This window comes from Uloborus diversus, chromosome 3 (assembly GCF_026930045.1).
Source record: "Uloborus diversus isolate 005 chromosome 3, Udiv.v.3.1, whole genome shotgun sequence".
NCBI lineage: Eukaryota > Metazoa > Arthropoda > Arachnida > Araneae > Uloboridae > Uloborus > Uloborus diversus.
This window is the reverse complement of record NC_072733.1, coordinates 116519969-116530696: the sequence shown is the minus strand read 5'-3', so window position 1 is coordinate 116530696 and position 10728 is coordinate 116519969.

Below are 10728 nucleotides of genomic sequence, written 5' to 3'. Positions count from 1 at the left end.
ATCTAAACTTTTTTTTTTTCCTTAAAATGCAGCAAAATGAGTCAAATTATTTTCAGAGAGTTGATGTAGAGATTTTAAAATGATTGCAAGCTAAAACATAATGTCTTCATTTTGACGCTTAAGTTATATTTGATTCATATTAAAATAATGACAAGAGATAGGCACTATTCGAAATGAAGTTAAATGAAAATCTATGAGCTTGAAAAGCAAAGTATTAGAAAGAACAATGTATAATAGCAAAAAATTGCAGATTAAAGCAGACATGTATTTCGGAGTTACAAGGAACTCCTTTTTCAGACCTTATTGATAAATGGACCATCATAAACTCACTTATTTTGCATTGGAAAAACTGTTTCCAATGCACCCGAAATACGTGTCTGCATTAATCTGCATTTTGTGCTATCATATGATAATATTTCTTGATGTTACTAGAAAATAACCCGTCATGGTATGATGGGAGCGAATTGCCTTTCTATGAAAGAGATTGGCCGTTATATTTACGTGTTCCAAAACGAATCAGTACCAAAAGCCAGACTAACGTACGCCACATTTTCACTACTTTTGCAGGAGAGCATAAAAACTTTTGTTTTCTGTGAACGAAGGTTGGGTTCGTGCTCTTAAAGCATTGTTAAATAAATATAAAGTTTTTTTAAACGGAATTATGTTGTTATGGCTTAATGCAGAATAGCGTTCTACCACATGCATTGCAGTAATCAACTGAGGATAATTTTTGGACACGTTGGCTCTAAAGTAGAGAGTGAAATGTTCTTTTTTTTCTTTGGAAATGTAATTTTACAATTTTAAAGCAGGCGATAATTTGGACTGTTGGTGACGTCAGAACATTCCTCGATCAGTTTTGGCTACTATATATATATATATATATATATATATATATATGAAGATTATTCTCAATGTCTCTTTCTCAAAACCGTGAATATTTTTGATCTCCTGAAATCTGAGCAAGAACTAAATGGTCACAGTATTTGTAATAACACAACAATGAGCAACACAAGGACTTTCACGCTACGTACAAAAATTTCTTGTTTTTTTTCTTTTTTTCGCAATAGAAATTTAAAATTAAATTGAAATAAATTCTCTTGGGAATGTTTTTTCTATTCGATTTTAAGTGAATTATTATTTTATTCATTTATTTATTTATTGGCCTGTACAAACTGTACTGAAAACTACTGCTTTAAAATCATATCTCACCTTGTGGCTTTTAACTGAAAAAAATAATCTACCTTCATTTTAATTGTTTTCTTTTTTTTTTTTGAAAACAAATCAAAATCAACTAATTAACGAAAAACAACAAAACTAACACGGCAGAAATGTGAATAAAACAGTTAATTATAGTTAAGGCTAACTTAACCTGGAAGCATTTGAAGGCTACGCAGATCCTAACCATAGCATTAAGACGCAGGCAGACTTGGTTTGCCCAGATATATTTAACTTTACAACAAACAAAAAGTCTGTGAATTAATAAGGCTGCATTTCTTGCATTATGTTATGATCTTTGATTTCGATTGTATCTTTATCTCCTTGATATGTATTACACAAAGGAGTAATTTTCAACAAATACTTTTGGTCAGTTGGATTTAGAGCTATTTTAGACTAAAGTGAAAAGACTGATTTCAGAACTGCCGTTAGTTTTCTTCTATCATGTCAAATGTTTTCTTCACAATTTATGTCAATGTGACTCGAGTAAACACTTTCCGCGGGAGAGTGAATATCATCGAGTGGCATACTCCTCTTCCTATTGGCTGATGTAAAAACCTTTTTGACTTGAAATAAGGTGTTAATTTCCAAAAATATAAATTTTAATTTGTGACAAATTTTAAATCACATTACTATCGCAAGAAAAATATAACTGTTCAGAAAGTAATGTAAAAAAATTTAGTGTTCGAATGAAACACAAAAACGTAACTTCTGTTGGTGTTTGTTTACGCAGTTTTATTGATTTTGTTAATAGCAATTTTAATACTTTATTGGTGAGTTTTATTTGTACTATTCACGCAATGTATACATTTTTTTCTTGCTTAAACTTTTATTTTTTCCTTTTTCCAAAAACGTCTACATTTTTTGAATTGATCAGTTAGAGCCATATGTAGCTTAAAAACTTGGACAGATATTAAGGTATTTGTTTGTACTCAGAAGTCAAAAGTTACTCTGAAAACTGTCGTAGGTCTACGTCAAAAAAACTCACTGTTTGCCAGTGTGTTATCTCAATACAATCTTTTTATTAAAAAAAAAAAAAAAAAAAAAAAACATTTATCCTTAATAATTACAACAATTTAAGAACCTTATACTGACTACTTATCGTGCGTGAAATCCTTTATTTTATTGCTCGAACATTCACGAGGAACATTTAAATAAATTTATTGTGTGCCGTCATATCAAACAAAACTACGTTTTTATTGTTCATAAAAATTCTATTATTACTGTATATGAATAAACAACATATGTATTTTCCCGAGCGAAATAACAAACACAGCTGTCTTTACAGCTTCATTATTTCTAGTTAATTACGAAATATTTCAATATAATTCTTGCAGTTTGCTGTTATGAAGAAATTAATACGAGTTCGAATGAAAACTAAATTACTCTGTGTTCTGACATTTAAAGAAGTCACTTCGAAAAAACTAGCATTTTGGTACGAACGGGAAGAATTTTACGGGTAGCTGCTTTATTTAATTAACACAGCAAACTTCCGAATGCGGTTGAAAAGTGACAGAGAATTTTAATTATAAAGCGTATCTGCTTGGCTGATGAGGAACAGATGGTTTTAAAGAAGATTGGTGCAGGTCGTACTGCGTGATTTTTCGAGTTTTTGGCTGTCAGTTCAATGAAAAGCAGCTAAATAAAATTTAATTTGAAATTATGAAGCCCAAACGTGAAAATAAAAAGTTTTCTATTGAATACGGTAAATATTTATATTTGTTAAATATCCTTTTCATTCATATACCATTTAGCATATTAATACTAAAAGAAATAAACAAAATAAGTATTAAATTGTGCTTGAATGGTGAAAGTTATTTGGAAAGACAGTAACGTGAACAGTAAACTGGTAGTTATAAAACTAATAAAGGAATTTCGATTTCTTCGTAAATTATTTAGACATGTGTAAAGATTTTAATTTAATTTAGTACTATAGACATCTTTTTTCTTTTGAAGCAAAACTTAGATTCTTTTGTACTGGCATTAAAGCTTTAAATATATGTAGAGTCACTTGGGTTTAGTGGAAACATGAGATAAGTGGAAACAAACTACTACGTGTGTGGTGATTTTGAAAGTAAACTCTTGGAGAGTGAAGAGTAGGAAACGTAAAAAAGATATTATATATCTCAGTTTCGCATACTTCTACGCAACTGTGTGTGATCATCTTCGTTTGGAGATGACACCATGAAAGAAGCTGTTCTTTTTTTAACTGGAGAGGAAAATGTAGCGATCTCACATTTTACTCTCCAGTAGGTCTGCAAATACAAATCAGTAACTGGATTCGATTAGCTTAACTTGTCAAGTGGAAAATATCTAAAAACATTTTGTCATGAATTTCGACTTTTCTCTTATTTTAGCTAACATTTTAAGTGATTCCATCTACTCCATACATGCTGCACTCTATGATAGTAAATGGAAATAATGTTTTTCACTCTTCCACGTTTTTTGGAAAATTAAATTTTGATTTAAATTACAACTGGATATGTACTTTACTTAAATTTAACATATGATTCAATTGTTGTATGGTTTTATCTTCAAATGATTTTAGATCACGTTTAAAGGAGTCCTTGGATCGCAGATTAGGTATTGTTAGAGCAGAACTTCTTAAGCTTTTAAACTAATTGCCTGCATTGAGATTTTCTACAAACATCAATATCATAACTAAATAAATGGGGTGTTTACATTCCCTCCCCAGTCTCTGGGATAAAAAGATATTCGATGGGATAATAGAAACTGATTTCACTCGCTAACAAACAGCCATAGAGACAAATGTTTCATATGCAGTTACTCTCAGAGAGTAGGAATGAACACAATGAATAAAAATTCGTATCTCAATAAAAACTGTATCCTCCCAAAATAAAAGGGTGTAAAGTTGAAACATTGTTATCGTTTAATTAAACTGACCCTATTCATTGAGAAAAATGAACAAAACATCCTTTTTTAGAAAGAAAAAAAACATTAAATAAAAAAAAACCGACTGCGTAAAAACCAAAAAGACTAAAAAGAAAAATGTATAAGCCCAGTAATTTAGAATGCTATTAAGTATTACTGAATAACTGCACCACTGAAATAGTTTTATATTCGTACACAGATAAGACATATCACAAATTAAAAAACAGAATAGAAAGATCAACATTTGGGGCCCATTCCTTTCTGAATCAAGGAACCCCGTAAAATTTGAATGGGCCCCGACTGTTGATCCTTCTGTTCTGTTTTCTAATTTGTGATATGTCTTATCTGTGTACGAATGTAAAACTATTTCAATGGTGCAGTTATTCAGTAGTATTTAATACCATTCTAAATTACTGGGCTTATACATTTTTCTTTCTTTTTTTTTTTTTGGTTTTTACGCAGTCGGGTTTTTTATTTTTATTTAATAATTATTTTTTGGTGCTTATTGCACGGGGTTATTTTGATGAGGACTACAATCTGAGTGTCTTACCTTCGTTACACATAATATATTTTTTATTACAGTACAGATTACATATAAAGAACACATGAAAGAATTTACATCAGAAAGAGGGGAAGGTACATCCGGAGCAAAGGTGTCTTGACCCACCGCCTTAAGTGGGAGAAGCAATCGCTTAGACCACTCGGCCACTGAGAACCCAATTAGTAGACTTAGTAAACAAAAAATTTAGGCAGTGAAAACTACCTGCATTTGTCGCACGCAGGTAGCGTGCGACACAGTGTGCGGCACCCAGGGTGCGCGGATCCTGAACTGACGAAATGGCAACTGATTTTTGAAATGGTACTTTTGATTACAGTTATATGTTTAGTGACACTCCGAAGGTTAAGACAAATCAATTTACGTAAGAATTACCAACATTGGCCAAGGTGTTTAGCCTGTAGAACGCCACATAGGAACATACATACATACATACATAGACTGATAAACACATTACCCTCCTTTGCGTCGCGCACGCGTAGTCGGGTAAAAAGGAGAGATGCTCAAAATTTTAAATAACTATAGACTAGGTTGTAGTAAATTTTTGATAAGTTTTCTGAACGAAAAAAAAATATCAACTGATTATCAAGGATAAATTTGACTCCATATTTTCTTGAAAACAGCCAGAAGTGCTTTGGCAGAGTTTTTGCCTTAAAAAAAAGCGTAGAGTGCCATTAACACTTGCACCATCTATCAATATATAACGTCTTAAAGGCCCTAACATTACAAAGAAGACAAGATTTAAATCAATGATGGAAACAAGAGTTGTGTCTATTGGGGAAAAAAGAGAAGTAATGAATGTACAACGAGCATATATCTGTCTCATAGACAGTTATACTGGTCAAGTTTAAGAGTTGTTCTGGACAGTAATACCAAAGAATATAGATAAAGGGAGAAGAAGTTCCACTTCGAGACCAGTTTGTAAGCTCCGCAGAGAAAAAAAATACTAACGAAAACATGGTTTTGGACTAAAGCCGACATTTAGGAACAAATTCGTCGCCAACGGTGAACTGGCTTGGCGGAGGGTTGCCATTTCCTCGCGGGAGTCGGGGAGACACGACCCCTGTGGAGATTCTAAAGCCTTTTGTATCTGAAGATTTGAAGAGTTCCAGATGTTCAATCGTTCTTCTCTTTTAACTAATGTACTCATTTGCTACTGTTGTAAAACTGCAACTGATACCGCGATTTTTCTCTTTGAGTAAGCCTGGAAGAAGTGTCATCGCGCCGTTCGACCCCGAGCGTTGTGTTGATGGGGGAAATTTGTTTCTTCACTCTTTTTGGGGCAACTTTAAGCGTTGTGTTGATTACGGAGTTCCTAACTGATGCATCTACTAATCAGAATAAATTTGCCCTAAATGTTCCCTTTTACTGATCATTGAGGGAAGAAACATTATTATTTATTTCCACTTTCGCTGATTTATATCATTGAAGTTGTAAAAACAAAATAACCTTTTTGGTCTGCTACGGGAGTAGTTGTAGGGGAGTATTCTTCTTTTTTTTTTATTTAAAGAAATTGTTTAAACGAAGAAATAAATTTAAAAGTAGTTAATATTTTGTTTGCTTAATTTTACCCCTTTGACAGGAACACCAAGTGTCCCAGCATCTACTTTACAGCACAAAAAAATGTTGTATGTTTGGTGCCCAGAGTTTGAGGACTGATTTTAGATATGTTTGGGGCTCTGAATCAAAATATGAAATTAGTTTTTCTCTAGCAGCTCTAGTTTTCAGTTATTTTCAACTGTTTTACCCAAATTATGCAGTTTTAACTCCATTTTATGCATTTCTAAATCAAAGTGTAGGCTTCTGAAACAAGGACTGCCTCCAGCATATTTGCTCTGCTATAGTCAGTTTGCAGTCTAGTTACTTAATTACTTAATAACAAGAAGTTCCGTCTAAAACTAAAAAACTCTAAAACTTCTCAAAAATAGCTATTATCGCAAATTGTTTCAAACATATTTTTTAAATATTTTAAGCTATTTCTAGGAATAAAATATTCTTTACTCATCTAAAAAAAATGAACAAATAAAATAGCAGCACCTTTTAAACAAAGCTGCTAATACACTTTTTTCAATTAAAACAAAAATCTTTTACAGCTTTCAAAACGAAAAAAAATAATTGAAATTAATAAGCTCATTAAAATAAATACATCATATCAAAAAAAAAAACGTTTCTTTTTCCCCTGTTGCCAAAAATAATTTTTTGAATGAATTAATGCACTTACCAAAATAAATAAAAACAATAAAATGTCAACTTAAAGAAATAATTTTCATTGTCAAAAAAAAAAAAAAATCGTACGCGCATATCTTTATGTAGAAACATAAATGACTCCGAGTTCATTCGCCGAAAACTTAATACCTAAAATACAACTTTACCGTGAAAATAAAAACAAGTCATATCAACAATAATTATTTCACATTTAAAACCATAGCTGCGGAATCGGAGTCGGAGTCAATCTCATTTTGGGATAAAGTAGTCGGAGTCAAATATCCAATATTCGGAGTCAGTCATTTGTCCTCCGTGTATAAATTTTTGCCAAAGCTACGAAGTCAGAGTCGAAGTCGTTGAGTCGGATTCCGATTAACTGTCGGGCACAGGAGTAGGAGTCGGAGTCATGTACCCCTAAATTCTCGGAGTCGGAGTCTGGAGTTAGGCGTCAAGAGCTATTTCCAACAAAATTTGTTTGAAGTAAATCCACCTACAAGTACGGAATCTACATTGACTTTCAGTTTCCCGAAAATTGTTCAAATCAAAAAGATATTTTATATACAAGTTTTCAATCAAAAGCTTTTCCCTACGAAGTTTGTTTGAAGCAAATTCGCCTCACAGTTCGGAATTGCCTTGAATTTCCCCGTAGGCGCTAATGTTAATTTTTTTTTAATTGTTCAAAATTGAACAAAAAATAGTTCAAATCGAAAAGTGAAATATGGGAATGAGGTGTCCTCGCCGAGATCTTTCGAACAAAAAAAAAGTTTGTTCGAATCGAACTATTCATTCAAAAGTTATTAGGGGGGGGGGACAGACCGATAGACATTTTTCCCATCTCAATACCCTACTTTCCAATTTTTAATTTTTCGATATTTATTTAATTATTTTATTTATTTTTTACTTTTTTTTTTTTGTTTTTCGGGATATTTTTAAGTTGCATTAAGCCGTCTTTCATGCTTTTTTCGTCTTTTTCTGATTTTTACTGGGAAAGCAAGCTGAAACGTTAGAATATTCAATAATATATAGACATTTTTTAAAGTGTACGAAGACTTTTGTCAGATAAAATTTCCGGCACTTTTTGGTTTTTGATTTTTAAAAATTAAGTTTGAATAATTTAAAAAAAAATTTCTTGTAGTTTTGTTGAAAATTGATCATAGATCTTATAATTAAATACCTATTCCGAAATATTAATTCTAACCAGTGGATAGGGTCATATTTCATTGAAAGTCGTAAGTGTACGAACACGTTTGGGAGCCACTGTAATTATGCATCTCAGAATACCATAGATTGCAATGTTCTGTGTCAGAGCTGCTTGTTCTGCGATCTTACTAGTTAGTCGGCTCATTCTGACCTGTAGCTCATTATGCTATTTGCCCCAATGCAATGTTTTAAAATTAAATCTTTATTAGGAAATACTGTAGCAATGCATATTTTCACAAATTATGATGTTTCTTTTTCATTAAATTCCGCATACATAGTAAAAAAGCTTTGACCAAGCTTCCAAGCAGCAATGCTTTAACTGAAGAATTATTCCACGTAAACATTATCAGCCGTTGAACAAACAATATGAATCAAATCTAGGTCCTTAGTATCTGCAAATATACCTTATACAGTGCAACCTCTCTGAGCAGCCACCCCTTCGTTCCGCAAAATTTCGGCCGTTCAAAATGAGTGGCCGCTTTAAAGGGTTTTCGTTACAGTTGCAATGTTATTCTATATTACACAATATAAGTTAGTCTAATACATAGAAGGAAATTTGAGACTGTTCTAAAAATGGAAATAGTATATTATTTAATTATTGTTTAAATTTTTTCGAAGAAAGGATACAATTTGGGAATTGAGTTTTCAATCTTCTCCTACAATTGTTCACAAAATCGAATTCAAAATGTTGCTTGTTGCAATTCAAATGTTTTTGAGTTCAAAATGGACAAAAAAAATTGCTCTAACCAATTTATTTGTCATTGCATCTGAGCAGATTTCTAGTGAAATATAGTGTTGTAATTAATTTGTTGACCTGACAACAATAAGAAATGTAATGATATGGAAGCAAACTAATGAACTAATCATGTAAATATTCTTATTTTATGTAATAAAGTGTTTCAGTGTATTATGAATTTTATTGACTCAAATTTTTAATGCAATCTTTATTTTTGATGCAAACAATACAATTGGGAAAATGAATACATACCAAACTGATTGAAGTCAAGGTAAATTTAATATAAAAGGAAATAATTAATGAAATTGCCTATTGATCATTAGAATATTAGCTCTATATAGGCTGTAGTACACATTGCGTAGCAGAAAAAAACATTGTATTACGAAAAACATTGAATGATTTCACCAGAAATGATTTGAATTTGTGGGATCAAAAATATTTTTTAAATTAGACATCTTTCATTACTTTTCATCATTGAAAGACTATCACTCATTATCATGTTACCGACCTTTGTAAAAATTATTATTATTATTTTTTTTTTTTTTTTTTTTTTTTTTTGCACAATCTAAAACATTTTCACTTTTATTAGAACCTGTTGAATTTGTCAAAGTGAAGTTTCAGTACGAGTTCTCTCGAGTACATTTCTGGACGAAAATAGTTTTAAACTTGAGTTCTTAATTGTTTCCATCCAGGTATAACTATTTTGAATAGTTTCATACGGCGAAATGGATCAAGCTTATTCTCTTCCTACTTAATCATGGAAAATTATCGAACTTTATCGAATATCGGAGCAACTTGCACGCTTAATAAGGGGACCCACTAATGATTTTTGGAAAACTGCTGAATGATCCTAGTCGTTGATACTTTTTAGGAAACTCTGTAAAGATACATTTACCGGGCTTTCCCCCTTCCCCATCTCTCTTATTAGTTCTCTCTTCTCTTCCTTTCCTCCGAAAACACCAATCACTACCCCATCACCCCCAGGGGGATCCGGACAAAACGTCCAAATCCAAAACGTCCACGGACATAACGTCCAGATCCAAAACGTCCGAGAGACAAAATGTCCGAAGGACAGAACGTCCGACGGACATAACGTCCAGCGGACATAACGTCCAACAGACATAATGTCCGACGGACAAAAGGTCCAAGGACAGAACGTCCACATTTTTGGACAGCTAGGACATAACGTCCAGTTTTCTGAGCAGGCTGGACAAAACGTCCGGATTTTAAAGTTTTTCCTTTGTCTCAACTAATTTTGTTGAATATATTTGTGTTTGTGTGATATGTGATGCAATCACCAGCAAAAAACGAGTTTTTAATATAGAATGAGTCTGAATAGATCTGAATAGGGTCTGAATAGTCAGTGTCCCCCCCCACACACACACTGACATGATGGAAAAATAAAATTTATGTATTAGGGTCCCCCTTTTTTAAAATAAAATATGCTTTTACGGCAAATGCAGCGTGGAGACGACCCCCGTATTTTCACGTGATTTTTCCGCTTTTAGGCAGATGTGGGTGAGGAATTCGGAATTTTTGCCGCGGGCTAGCGGGGATAGTTGCGGATGCCTCATGAAGCTTTTTCAGGGGCACAGGGTCACTTGAAGGTCCAGTGATTGGAGTAGTAGAGAAAATTTTGCGAATGCGTTCTTTAACAGCTGATTCCGCGCAGAGACAGTAAACAAACCCCTTTCAGTGCTTGCGGCGGGCTTTCGCTCATTTGATTATCTTCCTTTTTTTTCTGTCTACTTGTAATTTATTTCTTTTTTTTCTTCCATTGTTTTTTTCTGTTAAGTAGTTGTTCCTCCTTTTTTTTTGATAGTTTGTTGCCATTATTGTTTTAATTTTTTAATTCGCTTTTTAGTATTCCATACTTTTTTATTACTTTTTGTTATGGATTTTTATTTATCACGATGTCTAAAGA